This window comes from Procambarus clarkii, chromosome 60 (assembly GCF_040958095.1).
Source record: "Procambarus clarkii isolate CNS0578487 chromosome 60, FALCON_Pclarkii_2.0, whole genome shotgun sequence".
In the NCBI taxonomy this organism is placed as follows: Eukaryota; Metazoa; Arthropoda; class Malacostraca; order Decapoda; family Cambaridae; genus Procambarus; species Procambarus clarkii.
Window position 1 is genome coordinate 31,807,733 of NC_091209.1, and position 22,848 is coordinate 31,830,580.

The following is a 22,848-nucleotide window of genomic DNA, read 5'->3' on the forward strand; positions in this document are numbered from 1 at the left end:
TGCCACCTGGGCAGATGGCGCGCCCGGTTCTAGTCCTCATCTACACTACTACTGGGAAGGCTATGTAGCACCATCAAATGTGCAGAGTAATCAGAGGGCGAAAAATATCACCAAGGATGCCAATACCAGAACCAAACCGCATAAGGGGAACGATATTAAAAGTATCCGATTCACCAAGAATTCTACCGAGGGGCAAGTGACCGCAAGGGACTGTCTGAAAGCAAGACACGCTCGTCCTGTAAGTCAGGACATTCAAGAAGGATATGCACGATAGTAAGAGGGACAATACAATGTGGACAATAAGGAGCTGGGTGGCGCTCCATTAAGTGACCATGACTTAATCGAGTATGGCCAATACGCAACCTCGCCAGAGCTTTTTCCCATCGCCGGTTATGGTGGTAGGAGGACGGCCACGAGGACACACAACTCCTAAAAGTATGTAGTTTATTACCAGTTACAGATGACCAACAAGCCTGCCAACTGGTAAGGATTGAGGAATGGATAACCGGGTAAAAGTCGGAATAAGGAATACCTTTATGAGAGATGGGACAGAGCGGACAGCTTCCCTGGCGGCAGCATCCGCACTCATTTAAAGAGACACCAATATGGCTGGGAACCCAACAAAACTCAACCGACTTAAATTTACTGTGAACAAAAAACAGCCAATGCGGGATCTCGACAACCACTGGATGAACCGGATTAAAGGACCCGAGAGCCATGAGGGCACTACGAGAGTCTACAACAAATACAAAAGAAGATTGACAACGAGAAAGCCGGAGACGAAGAGCATAGAGAATAGCATAAAGTTCTGCTGTGAAGATGCTAGTCTCCGCAGGTAAGCGACACAAGTGCAAACAGGAAAAACAACAGAGTAGCCTACACCGTCAGCAGACGTAGACCCATCGGTGAAGACGGAAACGGAGTGGGAGTGAGAATAAAAGTGCTCAAGGAAAAAGTCGTTTTAGAACCGTAGGTCCGTAGGTAGGGTAAAAGCTTTAGTGATGCAGGTTAAGGATGTACAAAACTGCGGAAGAGGAGACTCTCCACAGGGGCAAAGAAGGAACACGAGGATAAATATTAGAAATACGAACTGAGAGAATCTTGTAAGCGAGATAACCGGACAGAAAGAGAGGTGGTGAGGAGGATCAGGAACCGCAAGAGGGGTAAAAGTTAAAGCACGACAGAGGCGAGAGGAAGGATGTTGCAAGGACAGCGCAAGACAGCGAAGACAGTAGCGATCATGGCGGGCCTGGAGAGATAGAAAGCCAGTGTCAACATACAAGCTGAGGACGGGAGTCGAACGAAAGGCACTAGAACTGAGGCGCAACCCAGTATGGTGCAAAGCATCAAGACGGCGAAGAGAAAGAAGCAGACGAGTAAGCAGGGCAACCATAATCGAGCTTAGACAGGACGAGAGAGGAATGTAAAGCGAGTAGAGTGCGCCTATCCCTACCCAAAAAGTATGGGACAATACCCGAAGGAGGGTAAGGGCTTTAGAGTTCAACACGGAGGGTAAGGGCTTTTGCATTCAACACGGAGGTAAGAGACATGGGGCGACGAAAACAAACGAGTGTCAAAAAATCAACCATTAAAGCTTAGCGGAATCATTGTACACAATGGAGTGAGCATAAAGCGACAGAGAAGGACGAAGAACAACACGCTTCAGAGTAAAAATCATAGCACAAGTCTTAGAAGTAGAGAACCTGAAGCCATGATCAGTGGCCCAAGACGACACGGCATCAATCGCAAGTTCAAGTCGCCGTTGAAGGCGAGGTGAACCATCACCCCGACAGCAAAGGGTAAAATCGTCATCATAGAGAGCTGATAAGACGCCAGAAGGAATAGAGGAAAGAAGACCATTGAGGGCAACTAGAAAAAGAGTTGTTCTCAGAACACTACCCAGGGGTACACCCTCATACTGCCTAAAAGAGGCAGAGAGAGTGGTACCAAACCTCACTCGAAAGGAACGACGAGAGGAAACTTTGGAGGAAGAGAGGGAGAGTCCCACGAAGGCCTAAAGAATGGAGATGGGACAGAATATGATACCGCCAGGTAGTGTCGTAAGCCTTTTCCAGGTCAAAAAGGACGGCAACAACGGAGGTCTTCGCAGCAAAAGCAGTACGAATATAGACCTACAAGTTCACCAGGACATCAGTTGTGCTGCGGCACTTGCGGAAACCAAATTGAGAAGGGAAGAGGTGGTGATGGTGTTCCAAGAATCACATCAGACGAACGTTAACCATATGTTCAGACACAGTTTGCAGACAGCTTGTGAGGGCAGTAGCGCGAAAGTCCTTAGGGAGCCGGTCGGCCGAGCGGACAGCACGCTGGACTTGTGATCCTGTGGTCCTGGGTTCGATCCCAGGCGCCGGCGAGAAACAATCGGCAGAGTTTCTTTCACCCTATGCCCCTGTTACCTAGCAGTAAAATAGGTACCTCGGTGTTAGTCAACTGTCACGGGCTGCTTCCTGGGGGTGGAGGCCTGGTCGAGGACCGGGCCGCGGGGACACTAAAGCCCCAAAATCATCTCAAGATAACCTCAAGAAGTTCCCAGAGACCCTGGTTTGCGAACAGGGAGGACAACGGCATCGAGCTACTGTTCAGGGACTGACGACGATTCCCAGATCCGATTATACAGACTCGGTAAATACCGAGAAGTGCACGGAGGGAGATAGCGAAGCATCTCATAATGAATGCCATCGGAGCCCGCCAATGTAGAACAGCAGAGGGCCAGGGCAGACCGAAGTTCAGAGAGAGAGAAGGGATCATTATAGGGAAGTCGAAGATGAGTGCAGAAATTTAAAGGACAAGATTCAAGGGCAGGTTTACGAAGAAGGAAAGATTGGGGAAGATGAAAACCAGAGCTAACAGAAGAAAAGTGGGAACCCAGTTCGGTAGTGACCTGCAACGGGTACGCCACATGAGTATCATGGAGGTGAAGGACCGGGGAGACATTGGGAACGAACTTACTCGCTATCTTGCAGATACACTTCCAGATCTGCGGCAGAGGAGTTTCGGATGTAATGGTGGAGACATAAGATGCCCAACATTCACGTTTAGCCGTACAGATGGCCCTACGGGCCACCGCACTAACCTTCCGAAATAAAAGAAAATAAAAGAATCGGCCGTCAAGAAATAAATCGAAATAAAAGAAAAGAATCGGCCGTCTGCCGGCGGCGGTGTCTCTACCAGGCTGCACGCTTACAGTGGATAGCCCGAGCAGTCTGTATTCCACCATGGAATGCACTTCTGTGATCCCCAAGAGGAAGAGCGAGGAATAGAGTGGAGGGCAGCGTCGAAGACGGTGTCATGAAAAAGGAGGAGAGAGCGAGAGAGCGAGAGAGAGAGAGGGGTCAGAGAGCAGCAGCAGCGCTGAGGGTAAATAGGTTCCAGTCTGCCTTAAACTGCCACCAAGGGAAGGAGAGAGGAGGGTGAGAAGTAAGTAAGTAATTATCAAAAGAAGGCACCAAACCGGGAAGGCTATGTAGCACCATCAAATACGCAAAATAATCAGAGGGCGCTAAATATCACCAAGGATGCCAATACGAGAACAAAAACACATAAGGCGAATGATATCAAAAGTATCAGAGTCACCAAGAATTCTATCGAGGGACAGGTGACCGCGAGGGGCGGTCGGAAAGCAAGACACACGCTCGTCCTGGAAGTCAGGACATTCAAGAAGGACATGCACGACCGTAAGAGGGACAATGCAACTAGGACAATAAGGAGCAGGGCGGCGCTCCATCAAGTGACCATGGGTTAAGCGAGTATGGCCAATACGCAACCTCGCCAGAGCTGTTTCCCACCGCCGGTTACGGTGGAAAGAGGACGGCCACGAGGAAACACAACATTTAAGAGTACGTAGCTTGTTACCAGTAACAGACAACCAAGAAGCCTGCCAACGGGTAAGGACTGAGGAATGGATAACCGGGTAAAAGTCGGAATACGGAATGCCTTTACGAGAGATGGGACAAGAGCGGACAGCTTCCTTAGCGGCAGCATCCGCACGCTCATTTAAAGACACACCAATATGGCTGGGAACCCAACAAAACTCAACCGACTTAAATTTACTGTGAACGAGAAACAGCCAATGCTGGATCTCGACAACTACTGGATGAACCGGATTAAAGGACCCGAGAGCCATGAGGGCACTACGAGAGTCAACAACAACCTCAAAGGAAGACTGACAACGAGAAAGCAGGAGACGAAGAACATAGAGAATAGCATAAAGTTCCGCTGTAAAGATGCTAGTCTCTGGAGGCAAGCGACACATATAAGTGCGATCAGGAAAAACAACAGAGTAGCCAACACCGTCCGCTGACTTAGACCAATCGGTGAAGACAGAAACGGAGCGGGAGTGAGAAGAAAAGTGCTCGAGGAAAAGGCGTTTTAGAACCGTAGGAGAGGTAAAAGCTTTAGTGATACGGGTCAAGGAAGTACAAAACCGCGGAAGAGGGACCCTCCACGGGGGCAAAGAAGGAACAACACGAAGAGAAACATCAGAAATACGAACGGAGAGAGAATCCTGTAGGCGAGATAACCGGACAGAAAGAGGGAGGTGGTGAAGAGGAACAGGAACCGCAGGAGGGGTAAAAGTTAAAGAGCGACAGAGGCGAGAGGAAGGATGTTGCAAGGACCGCGCAAGATAGCGAAGACAGTAGCGATCACAGCGGTCCTGGAGAGACAGGAAGCCAGTGTCAACATACAAGCTAAGGATGGGAGTCGAACGAAAGGCACCAGAACTGAGGCGCAACCCAGTATGGTGCAAAGCATCAAGACGGCGAAGAGTAGAAGGAGAAGCAGACGAGTAAGCAGGGCAACCATAATCGAGCTTAGACAGGACGAGAGAGGAATGTAAAGCAAGGAGAGTGCGCCTATCTGCCCCCCAAGAAGTATGGGACAAGACCCGAAGGAGGGTAAGGGCCTTAGAGCACTCAACACGGAGGTAAGAGATATGGGGAGACCAAGACAAACGAAAGTCAAGGAATAACCCCAAAAGCTTCGCGGAATCTTTGTATTCAAGGGGATGACCATAAAGTGACAAAGAGGGACGAAGAACAACCCGTTTCCGCGTAAAAGTCATGGCACAAGTCTTAGAAGTAGAGAACTTGAAGCCATGACCTGTGGCCTAAGACGAAACGGCATCAATTGCAAGTTGAAGGAGAGGCGAATCATCACCCTGACAACAAAGAGTAAGATCATCGACATAGAGAGCGGAGAAGACACCAGAAGGAAGAGAGGAAAGAAGACCATTGAGGGCAACCAGAAAAAGAGTAGTGCTCAGAACACTACCCTGGGGCACACCTTCGTATTGCTGAAAAGAGGGAGAGAGAGCGGTACCAAGGCGCACCCGAAAGGAACGACGAGAGAGGAAGCTGCGGAGTAAGAGAGGGAGATTACCACGAAGGCCAAAAGAATGAAGTTGAGATAGGATATGATAACGCCAAGTGGTGTCGTAAGCCTTTTCTAGGTCAAAAAGAACGGCAACAACGGAGGTCTTCGCAGCAAAAGCAGTACGAATATAGACCTCCAAGTTCACCAGGACATCTGTCGTGCTGCGGCACTTGCGGAAACCAAATTGAGAAGGGGAGAGGAGGTGATGGTGTTCCAGGAACCACATCAGACGAACGTTAACCATACGTTCAAAGAGTTTGCAGACACAACTTGTGAGAGCAATAGGGCGAAAGTCCTTAGGGGAAGTACCCAGAGACCCCGGTTTGCGAACAGGGAGGACAATGGCATCGAGCCAGTCCTCAGGGACTGACGACGACTCCCAGATCCGATTATACAGACTCAGTAAATACTGAGACGTGCTCGGAGGGAGATGGCGAAGCATCTCATAATGAATACCATCGGAGCCCGCCGCCGTAGAACCGCAGAGGGCCAGGGCAGAACGAAGTTCAGAGAGAGAGAAGGGATCATTATAGGGAAGCTGAAGATGAGTGCAGAAATCTAAAGGACGAGACCCAAGGACAGGTTTACGAAGAAGGAAAGATTGGGGAAGATGAAGACCAGAGCTAACAGAAGAAAAGTGGGAACCCAGTTCGGATGTGGGAACCGACCTGTGAGATTTATATTTATTTAATTTATATGAATTTATATTTACGTTAATTTATATACTTCGATAGCAATTTGTATAATGATAAGTGGACTGTATTTCTGCAATAATCTCTTAATCTCACAAATCGATCCTCTACACATTAGGGGGGTTATTAAATTAATATATATGCAGCCAATCAAACTACAGTAACTACATACATTGAAAAGGTTCCTTATCTTATAGTACAGCAGGTTAGTCCACCAGGTATAACTAGGGTGTAGACACCAAATTATCCTCTTTGAGGTAGCTTCCATATCACCCAGTAACTGGTGCACAAATCTTGCATCCTCGTCTTGACCTGTCAAAAGTGCGCTAGCTGTGAAGCCAGAATCCTATATATGACAAGCTATATCAGAGAAAACACTATACAGTACATGGAACATTGAAGACCTGGCTTAATTACCTTTAGTTTGAGGCTTCCACGTGATCTAACCGGTTCACCCTATATCCTGACATTAATGGCCATAAATGAATGATAAACGGGTTTCGGATAGACTTAACTTGAATTGTAGACATCGTGTTGGAGATGGTACCTTTGGTTTCCATAACACTACGTCCAAGTAAATTTAACAGGAGCCGAATTTGCTCCCGTGTGAGCCTCTGGTCTCAATATAAACAATGGCTGTTTAACACTCCATACTATTGACGTTACTGGCCGACATTGTCCAGAATGATAGGAGCCGAATTTGCTCCACACGTCTCGGAGGTGACACAACAATGGCTCCCTCCTTCCTCCCTCTCGCCTGGCCTACTTTGTCCAGATTTCAGAAAGTGGTAGAAGGGTCACATTTACTCTACTTTAATATTGATAATTAAGTTAATTTATATAAGATGTTTTTATGATGGTAAAGTCCAAAGACTAATGTATTTAAGAATAATTCCCAGCAGAATAGCTGGTGAATTATAATGGTATGTGGTGATGATATCCCGTTTTCTTTAGATGGTAACTCCACTACAAGTTACGTTTTCTATGGGTAACTTGTTTATACAACACAGCTATTATCTGTATGATTATTAAATGGTGTCGGATTTTCCGACATAATTCCCCAGGGGGCTGCTCACGGGTCGAAGTCCTCTTTAGAACAGACGAACACCGATACTCCTCCTTCGAATTATTACATTAATTTGATGTTAGTAGTTAGTAATCACACATTTGTGCGTCTGTTCGTACAGGACGGATGTCCCGTACTAGAGTTGTAGGGGTTAGAAGTCTAATGCGATTTCATTTCCCTGTCAACTCTTGAAAGGCTAATATTCAAGCCTAATTACATATTATTTAACCCAGAAGACTGGATGTGATCAAGTACTACAGTCAAGTATGATTCAGGGACTGCAGTGAGATCAGTGACATTAGATATAACTTGAAGTTTCTTCAGGTAACTGGTCACTGATATATAAACACTGAGGCCCATGGAATACATCTTGATTAAATAATAAATGTATCAAATCAGTCATCAGATTTATTAGGGTTTAATTTAGTTAATTGATTCAGAGGATTGAATAGCTCATCATTAAAGTAAAGTATGGTTCTGAGACTGCAGTGGGTTCAGTGACATTGGTCGCAGTGACTTGTAGCTGGTTTAGGCTACTGTTCACTGATTTGCCACTGAGGCCTCATGAACTCATCTCCAGCTTCAAATGATGATACTAACATCAACCTCTGTTGCTATAGTCAGCTGTAATCTCCTTAGTATAATGCTACTGGAGAAATATAATCAGCTGACATATTTAGATTTCTATTGGTATTGTTTATCTGCAGTCATAGGTCTCCTCAGGCTTGATACTGGGCCTGAGAGTAATTTACCTCCTGCAGAGTTTAACATGGTTATGCCCTGATATTTAGTAGGGCTACCGATGAATCGATGACAATAGTCTGTCCCTACAAGGAGACCGAAGTCGTTGAGGTGATCAGACTTAATATTATCTGCCAATTTTATTCCTCTATTTCTCAGGAATTTGGCTGTTGCTCTCAGACCTTGAACTTGTAGGTCTACTGGTATTTTGTCCACCACAATGGCTTGTACTCGACAGACGTACCTGCCTAAGCGTACTGATGGTTGTACCACCTGGTAGACTTGAGGTCCTGCATCTGTTATAAACCCTGAGATATTGAATGACATCTGGGCTACAGGCCTTAATTGTAGTTCTTCTGCCAGCTTTTTAGTGATATATGTTCTTTGGGATCCTTGGTCAAACAACCCACGGGTATGGACCTTGTCCCTCTTATTCAGGATGGTAATTTGGGCAGTAGGCAAAGTCGTATTACCTTTAGACTTTGCCGATTGGACACTCTTTGTTTGTTGCACCTTGCAGTACTGTACTGTGGTGGGAATGCTATCTTCCACCTTGGGTCTTGAATACGTTAATTTGGTGTCTCTGCACAATGCTGCATGGTGCTGACCTTTATTACACCTATTACAGGTGTGTAATTGGGTATCACAGTCCTTGATGTTATGTTTCCTGAGGCACCTCGTGCAATGTTGCAAATCTTTGAGTCGCTCAACACGGGCGTCACTATCAGGAAAATTAGGGCAGTGGTACATTGAATGTTTCTCATTGCAGAACAAACATGTTCCATAGCTTCCAGTACCCTTTGGTGTCACGTTCTTGGATGACACAGTAACTATAGGCTTGGAGGGTCCCACTGCATATACGCCCACACTGCTACTGTTCCACTTTGGTGTTGAATTATATTGTCTAGATTGATTTGGAGTACCTTTGGTACTCTGTGGTTTACTATTATTGGTTTCTGAGGGTTTACTTGGTGGTTTTAATTTGTCATGTGTTCGTAATTGATGAACTACTGACTTTAAACCTTCAGATATTTCATTCATGGATAAGATGCTTTTATTGTAATGAGCACTCATTTGTCTCAATATGTCCCTAGGTATTTTTTCCTGGACAATTATTTTCAAGACCCACTCAGCCCCGTTTGTATCTGCTGTCAGGCTGAGGGCATTGATCAATGATTCTACCTCCAGCTTGAAGACTTGGAGTGAATCAGCTGAAGCCTCCGGTGGGGGTAAATGCAACAGCTCATGAACTAAATGTGATGTTCTTACTTCTGGATCAGCATAATTATCCTTGAGGAGTTTTACTGCCAGATCATAGCCGTCATTAGTTAATCTCAGATGGGATACTACTGTTTTAGCCTCACCTGATAATTGGCCTTGCAAATAAGAGAATTTACTACTCTTTGGTAAAGATTGTTTTGAGTCTACAAGGTCAACGAATTTGTTCCAAAATTCGTCCCAATCTTCCTCATCTTTTCCTGAGAAAGTGGGTAAATTAATTGGAGGGAGTCGAGCTTCTGCTTGACTCGTATTAGATGCAACTGTTGTTGTTGTTGCTGTTGCCTTGTTCTGGGCAATTAATTTGACATAAGGCTGTAATGTGGCCTGAGTGTGATCTTCATAATTCGCAAGATCAACCATAATGTCGTCTATTTCTGTTTCTGATAAATTAGTGTTGGCAAGTTCAGCCACATATGTTGCTATTTGACATTTAATTTGCTCAAATTTACCTGCAGCTGCTTGATAATAGCTTTCCAGGTCAGCATAATCAACTTGAGATTGTTGTGACAAATCTTCACATTTCTTGATCTGTCTTGTTAAGTGGCCTTTAAGACCTGCAAGGGTTCTTTTCATTCTCCCTGCATTATCCATACTGGCTCGTTGGTGAAGCCTTGTAGGGCTTGTACTTGGGCTGCTCATAATACTGAACAAACACTAATGGTAGCCTAGGGTAAATTCTGAACTCACTAGGCAATAATCCTACCTCTACTAGAGGTTAGCACTTAAAATTAATGCACATTATATATACACAATCATACACACTAATGATTTGAGTGATAAACCAGTGTCACTGGAAGTACCTTTAGGTTAGCTCTTCTATATCACCCTAGGATGGAAGAGACTAATTAATCACTCAAAGGTGTAATGATCATAAGTAAATTATTATATATACAACTCAACTCGAGTTGATAAAAATTACACCCAAAATAGGGTCTGGACCATTCATTAATGGTGCTAGGTTAATCAATATAGTACAACTGACTATGGTAATAATGGGACTAAGATGAACGATAATAGTTCAACTAGTCAATGGTAATATCCTACCCTGTTGTGGGTTGGCAATTAGTAAATATTATACTGTGATCACTAGTGCAATATATATTAAATAATTCTCTATTTTGGAGAAATAATATACACAATTATTGATAATAGCCTCTTAATTAGCCTCTATGAAACTTCTAATATTATCAAGAAGTATTAAATATTATTAGTGACCTCGCGAAATAAACTCCACAAAATTCGTAGATAATCTCTCGCGAAATGTAACACCACGAAATCCGTGAACAATCTCGCGAAGACACAGTCACTAATTAGGCTGGCTTCAATATTAGCGCTGTCATTTCACGAAATAACACGCCACCAAATATCTGTGGGTGTGCATGAAACCGCTGACGAAGCTGAACTGGGCTGAGGGAGGCTCCTGAGCTCCCTCGAGGCTACGCTGCCGTCTTGACTGCTGGCTTTGTTTAAATCACACTGCACTAGTTTATTTAATGAATCCACTGGTTAACTGGTTCATCCGGTACTAAGATGACCAAATGTGGGTTCATAGGACCAAATATTCCGGTTCCGAAGGTCCAAATAATGTGGGAACCGACCTGTGAGATTTATATTTATTTAATTTATATGAATTTATATTTACGTTAATTTATATACTTCGATAGCAATTTGTATAATGATAAGTGGACTGTATTTCTGCAATAATCTCTTAATCTCACAAATCGATCCTCTACACATTAGGGGGGTTATTAAATTAATATATATGCAGCCAATCAAACTACAGTAACTACATACATTGAAAAGGTTCCTTATCTTATAGTACAGCAGGTTAGTCCACCAGGTATAACTAGGGTGTAGACACCAAATTATCCTCTTTGAGGTAGCTTCCATATCACCCAGTAACTGGTGCACAAATCTTGCATCCTCGTCTTGACCTGTCAAAAGTGCGCTAGCTGTGAAGCCAGAATCCTATATATGACAAGCTATATCAGAGAAAACACTATACAGTACATGGAACATTGAAGACCTGGTCTAATTACCTTTAGTTTGAGGCTTCCACGTGATCTAACCGGTTCACCCTATATCCTGACATTAATGGCCATAAATGAATGATAAACGGGTTTCGGATAGACTTAACTTGAATTGTAGACATCGTGTTGGAGATGGTACCTTTGGTTTCCATAACACTACGTCCAAGTAAATTTAACAGGAGCCGAATTTGCTCCCGTGTGAGCCTCTGGTCTCAATATAAACAATGGCTGTTTAACACTCCATACTATTGACGTTACTGGCCGACATTGTCCAGAATGATAGGAGCCGAATTTGCTCCACACGTCTCGGAGGTGACACAACAATGGCTCCCTCCTTCCTCCCTCTCGCCTGGCCTACTTTGTCCAGATTTCAGAAAGTGATAGAAGGGTCACATTTACTCTACTTTAATATTGATAATTAAGTTAATTTATATAAGATGTTTTTATGATGGTAAAGTCCAAAGACTAATGTATTTAAGAATAATTCCCAGCAGAATAGCTGGTGAATTATAATGGTATGTGGTGATGATATCCCGTTTTCTTTAGATGGTAATTCCACTACAAGTTACGTTTTCTATGGGTAACTTGTTTATACAACACAGCTATTATCTGTATGATTATTAAATGGTGTCGGATTTTCCGACATCGGAAGCGACCTGCAACGGGTCCGCCACAAGAGTATCATGGAGGTGAAGGACCGGTGAAACATCGGAAACGAACTTACCCACTATCTTGCAGATACGCTTCCAGATCTGGGCCAGAGGGGTCTCGGACGTAATTGTTGAGACATAAGATGCACAACATTCACGTTTAGCCGTACGGATGGCCCTACGGGCCACCGCACTCGCTTTCCGAAAGAAAAGAAAAGAATCGGTCGTCTTCCTACGGCGGTGCCTCTTCCAGGCTGCACGCTTACAGTAGACAGCCCGAGCACAGTCCGCATTCCACCAGGGAACGCACTTCCGTGGACCCCGAGAGGAAGAGCGAGGAATAGAGCGGAGGGCAGCGTTGAAGACAGTGTCATGAAAAAGGAGGAGAGCGCGAGAGAGAGGCAGAAGGGAGAGGTCAGAGAGCGCAGCACTGAGGGTAAATAGGGTCCAGTCTGCCTTAGCAAACTGCCACCTAAGGAAAGAGAGGGAAGGGCGAAAAGAGAAAAAGGAAACAAGGATGGGGAAATGATCACTTCCATGGAGGTCATCAAGAACCTGCCACGTGAAATCTAAGTAAAGAGAAGAAGAGCAGAGAGAAAGATCAAGACAATAAAGGGTGCGAGCCCGAGAGTCCAAATGAGTGGGCTCCCCAGAATTCAGAAGAGACAGGGAAGAAGAGAGGAGAAACGGCTCAAGGAGGCGACCCCGGGTATTCGTCAGAACGTCACCCCAAAGAGAATGACGACAATTGAAGTCACCCAGCAGGAGCACAGGCTCTGGCAAGGAGTCTAGGAGGTGTTTCAAATCAGGAAGAGAGAGCGGGACACTCGGGGGGAGATAAATGGAACAAACTGTGTACCATTTCCCCACAAAGATACGAGCAGCAGAACAATGGAGAGGCGAAGGAAAAAGTAAAGGAACAAAGGGAACATCAGCCCGAATCAAGAGAGCAGAAGAATTAGAAGCCCCAGCAATGGCTGGGGGGGGGGGGGAGAGAAAGGAATAGCCACGAAAACGACCAGGACGAGCACCAAGCATTGGCTCCTGGAGACAGACACAAAGGGGCGAAAACTGCGAAATCAGAAGTTGGAGTTTGAGGAAATTGGCGTAATAACCTCGAACGTTCCATTGAAGAATGGACAACGACGAGAAGAGAAAGGACAAAAACAGAGAATAAGGAAGAAACAAAGGCGAAAGAGCAACAGAGCACGTTAAAGAATATCAGGGTCGGGATCAGGGTCAGCAAAGTCAGGGTTAGGGGGCATGGGTAAACTGAGCAAAGACGGAGGGAAGGAAACGAGAGAACAGATCAGAGGTGGGCGGGCAGGGTCCGGAGGAGGAAGAGGAGGAGGAAGAGGAGGAGACAACGGAGAGGAGCAGTCAAGGACAGCAGCAGGAAGAGGGGGAGGAGAAAGAGGGGAGCGCACCCCAGCAAGAGCAGCAACCGAAAGGGAAGCAGGGGCCAAAGAAACCTCCAAAGCAGGAACAGGGGGCGCAAGCACTGAAACGGGAGGGGAAGGAGCAACAGAGCCAGAAGGAGGAGCTGAGGAAGAAAGCGAAGCCTTCTTACCCGCCGGGGAAGAGGAAGGAGAGGAGCCAGGAGACCGGTGTCCCAGCAACTACGTACCGGGCAACGGATTCCAGTGTCTCAACAGGAGAAGCCGAACGAGAGCACACACGACGGCCGTTAGGAGAGCGATGGACATCCGCCCGCACCGACAGGCGGTGGGGAGAGCCAATAGATGGAGGAAGAGGATGGGAAGGAGGATCGGAGGGGGACGAGGAAGAAGACACAGAAGACACGACAGACCGGGTAGAAGGAAGGGGAACCCCAGACAGAGGACCAGGAGGAGGATCCTTCGGGAGAGAACCCAAAGGAACAGAGGAGGGGGCAGTGGGCGCATCAGGGTCCAAGGCCCGGAAACGGTTGTGAGTCTGAGGAAGGCGGGAAGGACGAGGAGAGGAAGAGCGCAACACGCGAGCATAAGAGATATTAGCATAAGGCGGGAGCCGGCGAACCTAACGCCTCGCCTCAGGAAAAGATAAACGCTCCCGGTGCTTCAGGTTGAGGACGGCTGCCTCAAGCTTGTAATGGACACACGCACGGGAGAAGGTAGGATGGGCCTCACCGCAGTTGAGGCAACGAGCCTGGGAGAAGTGCACTCCGACTTAGAGTGACCTTCGCCACCACACAAAGGACAGAGAGAGACAGTCCCGGAGCAGCGGAGGGCACCATGCCCAAACCTCCAGCACTTGTTGCAGAGCCGAGGAGAAGGAATGTACTCCTGGACAGAGCACCTGGCACCAGCAAGAATGACAGAGGGTGGAAGGGTCCTACCATCAAAGGTAATCTTCACAACCCGGAGGGGTTGACGGCGACTACCACGAGGGGGACGAGTAAACGTGTCCACCTGGAGAATAGAATGGCCCTGGGCAGCGAAGATATGTCGAATATCGTCGTGGCAGTCGCGCAGGTCCCGAACACCGGTCGCAACATGGGGCGGGAGCAAAATAGTGCCAACACTGGCATTCAACTGAGCGTTCTTCGAGACTCGAACGGGGGTCTCGCCAAGACAGGATAAGGCAGCCAAGCGGGAAGCAGCATCCTGAGAAGGAGCAGCAACGACACATGTACCGAGACGAGTGGGGTTGAAAGTAATGGAGGCATCCACGGAATCAATGAGATGTCGATGGAGGGAGAAATCGTCAGGAGGCGCAGAATCAAGAGGGAGGAGATCAATATATTTGGCCCACGAAGCGGGACCAAACAAGGCTTGATAGGTAGCAGAACTGGAAGGAATCGAGCGAGGGCGGCCGTGACGAGGACGGCGGTGAGAACCCCCAGAGAGAGAGGGGTTAAAAGGCGCAGTAGTTACAACTAGAGAAGGACCCGCGCCAGGGGACGAGGTAGTCACCACTGGGGGCTTGGGGCTCGACCCAACCACAGAGGAGGGAGGGGAGCCAGGGGAAGGAGTCAGAGAGGCCAAAGGAGGAGCAAGGTCGGGGCCCAATACAGCGGAGGCTACAGAGCCCGGTCTTCCAATACGGACCAACTCGGGGGCTTGGTCGCCCACCCCACGAGCCTGAGAAGGTAAGCCAGAAGCATCCGAAACAGGGGTTATCATCTTGACGAAAAGAAGAATTCATTCACGAATGTGCCCCCACACCCACCATGGAGCCACAATTAGAGGCAGGACACCCAACAAGAAGCTATCGCCGATCTTGTCGGGGCCTCCTAGGGGTGCGTCGTGAGTATACGCCCCACAAACGTCACCTTAAGAAACCGACAGTCCGTCGAGATCGGGTTCAGTGACGAAAGGGGGATTGACAATAAAAGGTTCCCCTCGCTCTCGACGTCGGGTACTACAGTTCTACGGGTGCAAGAGTACGCCTCCTCAAGCACCCGGGCGTCAAAATAGAAGAAGTCCAAGGGAAGAACCAGAACGAGCAAAAGGTCGGCAGGAAACGGCAAGCAGATAGGAGAAGAGGGGGGAGAAAAACGAAACAGAAGGAAAAGGAAAAGATGCCCAGCAGAATTGGAGAGGACGGCAGCAGGAGCACAAGGCTAGAAAAGGACAGAGGACTGTCCCAAGGAGCATCACACTCCGGCAGCCGCCCACGAAGCCCCCACACGGCGACAACGAGCTGAGCGGGGAGGGGGGGAGGGTGAGAAAAGAAAAAGGTAACAAGGATTGGGAAATGGTCACTGCCATGGAGGTCATCAAGAACCTGCCACGTGATATCTAAGTAAAGAGAAGACGAGCAAAGAGAAAGATAAAGACAGGAAAGGGTGCGAGTCCGAGAGTCCAAATGCGTGGGCTCACCAGAATTCAAAAGAGGCAGGGAAGGAGAGAGGATAAACGGCTCAAGAAGGCGACCCCCGTTGTTCGTCAGAACATCACCCCAAAGAGAATGACAATTGTAATAACCTAGCAGGAGCACAGGTTCCGGCAAGGAGTCCAGTAGATGTTTCAGATCGGGAAGAGGAAGCGGGACGCTCACGGGAAGATAAATGGAACAAACAGTGTACCATTTCTTCACAAAGATACGAGCAGCAGAATAATGGAGAGGCGAAGGAAAGAGTAAGGGGACAAAGGAAACATCAGAGCGAATCAAGAGAGCAGAAGAGTTAGGAACCCCAGCAACAGCTAGGGGGAAGGGGAAGAGAAAGGAATAGTCACGAAAGCGCCCAGGACGAGCACCAAGCATCGGCTCCTGGAGACAAACACAAAGGGGCGAAAACCGCGAAATCAGAAGTTGAAGTTCAAGGAAATTGGCGTAATAACCACGAATGTTCCATTGAAGAATAGACATCGACGAGAAGGGAAAGGACAGCAACAGAGAACAACGAAGAAACAAAGGTGAAAAGGGAATACAGCACGATAAAGAAGCGCAGGATCAGGATCAAGGTCAGCGAAATCAGGGTTATGGGGTATGGGTAAACTCGGTAAAGATGGAGGGAAGGGAGATAGAGGACCGACCAGGGGCAGTTGAGGAGGGTCCGGAGGAGGAAGAGGGGGATATAACCGAGGGTCATTGAGAGCAGCAGGAGGAGCAGAAACCAGGGGATGCACCTCAGCAAGGGCACCAACCGAGAGGGAAGTGGGGCCAAAGAGACCTCAATAGCAGGAACAAGGGGTGTAACTACCGAAACGGGAGGGAACGGAGCAAGAGAGTCAGAGGTAGAAGGCGAGGAAGAAGGTGAAACCTTTTTACCCACTGGGGAGGAGATTGGAGAGGAGCCAGGCTTACGCTTCTGACTCAAAGAGAAGGTAGGTGTTCCAGCAACTACGTACTGGCAACGGATTCCAGTGTCTCAACAGGAGAAGCAGAACAAGAGCATACACGGCGGCCGTTGGGAGTGCGATGGATATCAGCCCGTATGGACAGGCGGCGTGGAGAGCCAATAGACGGTGGAGAAGGATGGGAAGGAGGATCGAAGGGAGACGAGGAAGAAGACACAGGAGACAAGACAGACCAGGCAGAAAGAATGGGGGAACCCCAGACAGAGGACCAGGAGGGGGACCCTTCGGGACAGAACTCAAAGGAACAGAGGAGGGGGCGGTGGGCGTGTCAGGGTCCACAGCCTAGAAACGGTTTTAAATCTGAGGAAGGTGGGAAGGACGAGGAGAGGAAGAGCGCAACACGCGAGCATAAGAGACATTAGCATAAGGTGGAAGACAGCAAACCTGGTGTCTCGCCTTGAGGAAAAGGCAAACGCTCCCGGTGCTTCAAGTTGAGGACGGCTGCCTCAAGCTTGTAATGTATACACGCACGGGAGAAGGCAGGGTGGGCCCCACCGCAATTGAGACAGCGATCCTGGGAAGAAGTGCACTCCGACTTAGAGTGACCTTCGCCCCCACACGAAGGACAGACAGTACTAGAGCAGCTGAGGGAACCATGCCCAAACTTCCAGCACTTATTACAGAGCCGAGGAGAGGAAATGTACTCCTGAACGAAGCACCTGGCACCAGCAAGAATGACAGAGGGCAGAAGGCTCCTACCAACAAAGGTCCCTTCGCCTTCACAACCCAAAGGGGTTGACGGCGACGACCACGAGGGCGGACGAGTAAACAAGTCTACCTGAAGGACAGAATGGCCCTGGGCATCGAGGATATGACGAATATCTTCGTGGCTGTCCTGGAGATTCCGAACCCTGGTAGCAACATGGGATGGGAGGAGAATAGTGCCTACACTGGCAGTAACCGGGCGTTCTTGGAGACCCGAATAGGGGTCTCGCCAAGGCAGGACAAGGTGGCCAACCGGGAGGCTGCATCCTGAGAATGAGCAGCAATGACACGTGTACCGAGACGGGTGGGGGTGGAAAGTAACAGGCATCTACGGAATCAACAAGGTGCCTATGGAGGGAGAAATCGTCAGGAGGCGTAGAATCAAGAGGGAGGAGGTCAAAGTATTTGGCCCACGAAGCGAGACCAAACAAGGCTTGATAAGCATCAGTACGGGAAGGAATCGAGCGAGTGCGGCTGTGTCGAGGATGGCGTTGAGAACCCCCAGAGAGAGAGAGAGAGAGAGAGAGGGGTTAAAAGGTGCAGTAGTCACAAATAGAGACTGAGCCATGCCAGAGGATGAGGTGGTCACCACTGGGAACTTGGGGCTCGACCCAACCACAGAGGAGGGAGGAGAGCTGAAGGGAATTGTCAGGAGGGTCAAAGGAGGAGCAAGGTCGGGGCCCAACGCAGCCGGGGCTACAGAGCCCAGTCTTCCAACACGGTCCAACTCGGGGGCTATGGATTGCCCACCCCACGAGCCTGAGAGGGTACTAGAGAAACACTAACTGATATAAAAACGAGAGGTAACTTTCATTCATGAATGTGCCCACACACCCACCATGGAGCCACAATTAGAGGCAGGACACCCTACAAGAAGCTATCGCCGATCATGCCGGGGTCCCCTAGGGGTGCGTCGTGAGTATACGCCCCCAGAAATGCCACCTTAAGAACCGTCAGTCTGTCGATATCGGGTTCAGTGACGAAAGGAGGATTGACAATAAAAGGTTCCCCTCGCTCTCGACGTTGGGTACTACAGTTCTATGGGTGCAAGAGTATGCCTCCTCAAACACCCAGGCATCAAAACAAAGGAAGGCCAAAAGAATGATCAAAACAGACACAAGGTCAGAAGGAAATGATAAGTAGAAAGGAGAAGAGGGGGGGGGGGGGGAAGAAAAAGGAAACAAAAGGAAAAGGAAAAGATGTCCAGCAAAATTAGTGAGGGCAGCAGCAGGAGTACAAGGCCACAAAAGGACAGAGGATTGTCCCATGGAGCATCACACCCCGGCAGCTGCCCAACAAGCCCCCACACGGTATCAATGAGCCGGACAGGGAGGGGGCCTATTTTGTCAAGTATTATTGTATGGTTAAAGTGGGGTAAGTAATAAGTTAAACAAACAAACTTTACAATTTATAACAATTTTAACAGCGAATATCGGTGCACTATTAAAAAGGGCGATTGCGAATGTTCAACCCCCCTTTCCTTTGATACGAAACAAGTGTATATATTTTATATGATTATAATTGGATTGCTTTCATGCGAGAAGTTATCAGCGCTGGCAATACAGGTATGGTGGACACTACCCGGAGGCCCTCGTGTTGCATTAGCGGGAGGTTGACGGTGGACATGACCTAGGGTCCCCTCACACCTGAAAACAACAAGACACCCTTTTAAAGTATATTTGTAAAACAAGGTGCAAGTACCTACCAAACAAAATTCGTCGCCAATGGAATCTGCGTCTGGGGATCTACTACTCAAAATTCCCTATGATTCAATTACTCATAAGAAATATGCAATTAAAGTTCTAATCCCAGACAGCATTCAGCACCATTACATCCTGGAGCATTAAATATCAAGTGCCTATATTCTCAAGCGCACTAAATCTATCAAACTGACCCGTAATACTAATCCTAACTTCAAACATTTAACACTTCCAAGACGGTTGTAACAGAACCCATGGGCATTATTACATGAGAAAAATATGATATTACAAGAATGCGACTCTTGGAAAGCTTGAATACAAGCAATTAAGGGTTTCATCGTACAATGATTTCGAAAACAGTTTTTAAACTAGATGTGAGGAGTGCAACCTCTGAATAAACTAATACATACATAACACACAAATCACAATACCGTGATGCATCAATGAACAAATCCACAAGGGCCGTGACGAGGATTCGAACCTACGATTCAGTCGATTAAGACAGCGTCTGGGATGCTCTCGGACGCGGGTTCGAATCCTCGTCACGGCCCTTGTGGATTTGTTCAATAAATACATAATTAGCATAATATAACTACTTCACTTTTCCTTATCCTACGAAAGAATATTGTATTTTTTTGCCGTTGTCTGTTGTTGATAAATCTACATATTCTACAATAAAGCAGTCAATGCATATTATCAACCATAATTTGCTAAATTTATTTATTTACCAATTCATATATATATATATTAGTATGCTTCACTTTTTGGAGAAAGTTTTTATGCCATTCAGCTTAATAATTCAGTTAAAATATGAACAAGTTAATACCGAAATTTTCCAATTATCCAATTTTTTCCGAAATTGTCACTATTTATGAGAAATATTCCTTAACAAATAACTACTAAATAAATACTGCTATGAGGAATCGTCCTCTGTTAAGCTTATAAGCCGCCGAATTATTACGGCTTAAATTTAATTATGAGGTTTATTCCTGTTATTAAATTATGATTTATAATAATATTACTGGGGTGACGTAACATGTGTGACGTCAGCCACCTCCACGTCACCACGAAGATTGAGTAACAATTATTTCCTTAAGCCTCGTTGGTCACTTAAAATGTGGAGATAAAATCAAACACTGTGTATTAAACTAATCAAGATATTCAGTTCAGAATCTGTAATGATTTTAATTAAACGGCCCAATTTCCAATTTAATAACTCCGGCATTAACGATGACGACGAGAGTGAGGAGGGAGGTCTGGCCATACTGATTCAGAGGGCTTTAAGATTGACAACGACGGTGAATCGTGATACATACTGCATTTTCATATCCTCAACGAAAGCTTAAGCCACAATTACATCCGTTAGCAGAAGACAACATTGGTTCTGTTCCAGTCCAGGATAAGTATCATCCATTTGTTATTAGTTGGATCCAATTATAGATAGTGGGAGTTGGCTAAATACTTTTTTGCCTTTATTATTTAAACAATAGAATACATATAAATAAAAGAAAAGGACAGCTTAGCAACCGAATTGTACACAAATACACAAACACAGAACGAAGCAAAAGGTTTACAAAATAGTGATGGTACCATACCACATCCACCGAACAAGATACTTATGGGCACAAAAAGTAACTAAAGCACAAAAAATACAGATAAGGGAACATGGCAACACACATCACTAATAGTAAAAAGTAATCACACACAAAGGCCACCAAACACAATGAGGCCGTTACCACCAACAATACAAGGAAACAAAACATGATTACACAAAACTGCCCATCAAGGAACACTACAAAAGGAAAAAGTCACAGCAAAACAAATTACAAGATAAATAACCAACCCCTGACCTGAAAAACACAAAACACACCACCAATACACACAACCATCCATATTAGAAACAAGCAAAACGAACACACACGCACCACGAAAGGCGGAGATGCAGCCCCAGTCACCGCTTACTGTCTGGATACCACCCAACACTTAGCAGCCTATTAACCGCCGTCAACCCGAGTTCAGGTTGATACACCTTCTTGGGAGCATGGGGGCACGAAAAAGCAGAAGCCTCAAGAGAAGAGGTCACAGACCTACAGTACTGAAACCAAATCTGGGAGTTGCGTGGTGACCACCGGCCAGGTCGGACGTTCCTGAGGTCTCTCCGCTCCTGGCTAGTGTTTACGTTGGATGATTGCTGGTTTGCCCTGGTGGTGGTGGTTTGGAACAAGGTCCTTGCCGGGCACTGTGTTGGTATGCTGGACGGCTCCCGCACCCTGACGATGTCGCTGAAATGTAGTGTACCATCGTCGATGTCCGTGTTGGGTTACACGCTCCGCTGCCTGTATAGGGGTCAACCGCACACCTGTTATAGGTGTGGTCACGAGGGTCATCTGGCTGCAGCGTGCGACGTGGGAGCGACTGCTCGGGTGCATGTTTTTCGTGTGGAGGATTTTCTGCCCCTGTTGCGTTCGGACGGTTCTGAGGGTGGAGTGGGTACTGTGCCTGAGGCACCTGATTGCCTGTCTGCTGCTCCGTCTGTTGAGGTGGGTTCTACGGCCTGTGCGACGCATCTGGTAACTGCTGTGGCCCCTGGGGTTGTTGAGCCGGTGTCTGTGGGTGTCGGGCCGTCGCCTGCGCTGCGTGTAGTGCAGGATGTCCCAGTGGAGGTCCATGTCCCGCCCCTGCCTGTGGATGTGGTACCGGCTCTCGGGGACGCGGGTTCTGCTGTTTTTGAGGGGGGGGGGGGGGGGGCTTCAGCAAGGGGAGGTGCCTGCCGGCCTGTGTGTGTTGGCGACTGTAGTTCTGCTACTTCCATCCCTTTGCAAAAGCGTGCACGTCAGTATTCTGAGGCTGTTTCCCTGGATGATGTGGACAGTGTGGGTGATGTGGCCTCTGTTGACTCTTCGGACAGTGCGGGTGTGGACTGTGTGCATGTGAAGATGGTTGCCATGCTTGCAGAGGGGCCTGCTGGGCGTGGTTTGGTGCGGCCTGTCTCGAAGCGTTCGCGGCAGGCTCGGAGTGTGTCCTCCCTTCGTGGTGTGCCTTGGAAGGAGGTGGGGGAGTATGGTGCTCTGGCGTCCCCCGCCGTGGATGATGGTGCTGTGAGGGGCTCCGAAGTTGCTACCTGTGCCCCCCCCCCCCTCTTGCGTCTCCTGCAGTGGGGGGGTTGCCCCAGATGATCAGGACCTCGTCGTGGTGTTGCGGAAAGATGTGCGCCGGGGGACCTTGGCTCCTGTGACCAGTGGTGGGGTTGATGCCACGCCTGCTTCCCCTGCAGTTCCCTCTTCTTCGTTGCCCTGATCTGGGGGGAGCCTAGTCCCGACTACTGGGGCCGTGATCTGTGAGGGTCCGGTGTTGGGCCCCTTATCGGGATGCCCGGGTGCTTCCGATCCTGTGGTGCTCATCCATTGTCTGGGTGTTGTTATGATCTCAGCCTGCAGGAGAAACGAGTCTCCCTCCTTGAGAGTTATTCGTCAAGCCTGACCTGATTAGAAGGTCTAGCAAATATTGAGGTGATAACACATATGTAAAATAGTTGCTTGGATATATATAACAATTTGAGATTATGGGCAGTGAAGAAGAAAACAGATAAATGACTGTCTAGGAGATGTGGACATTTTGCTGGAGGCGTAAGGCTTGCTTCTGGAGGGCTTTGGCCTCACTTGAGGCCAGACATCGCAGGGGAAAAGCCGCGCTCCGTTGAGCTCCCGTCAGAAGGGAACCCCTAGTGATATATCTCGAAGAGAAGAGAAGTGTGCAGACGTACCAGCTGTGGAATCGAGTTGGG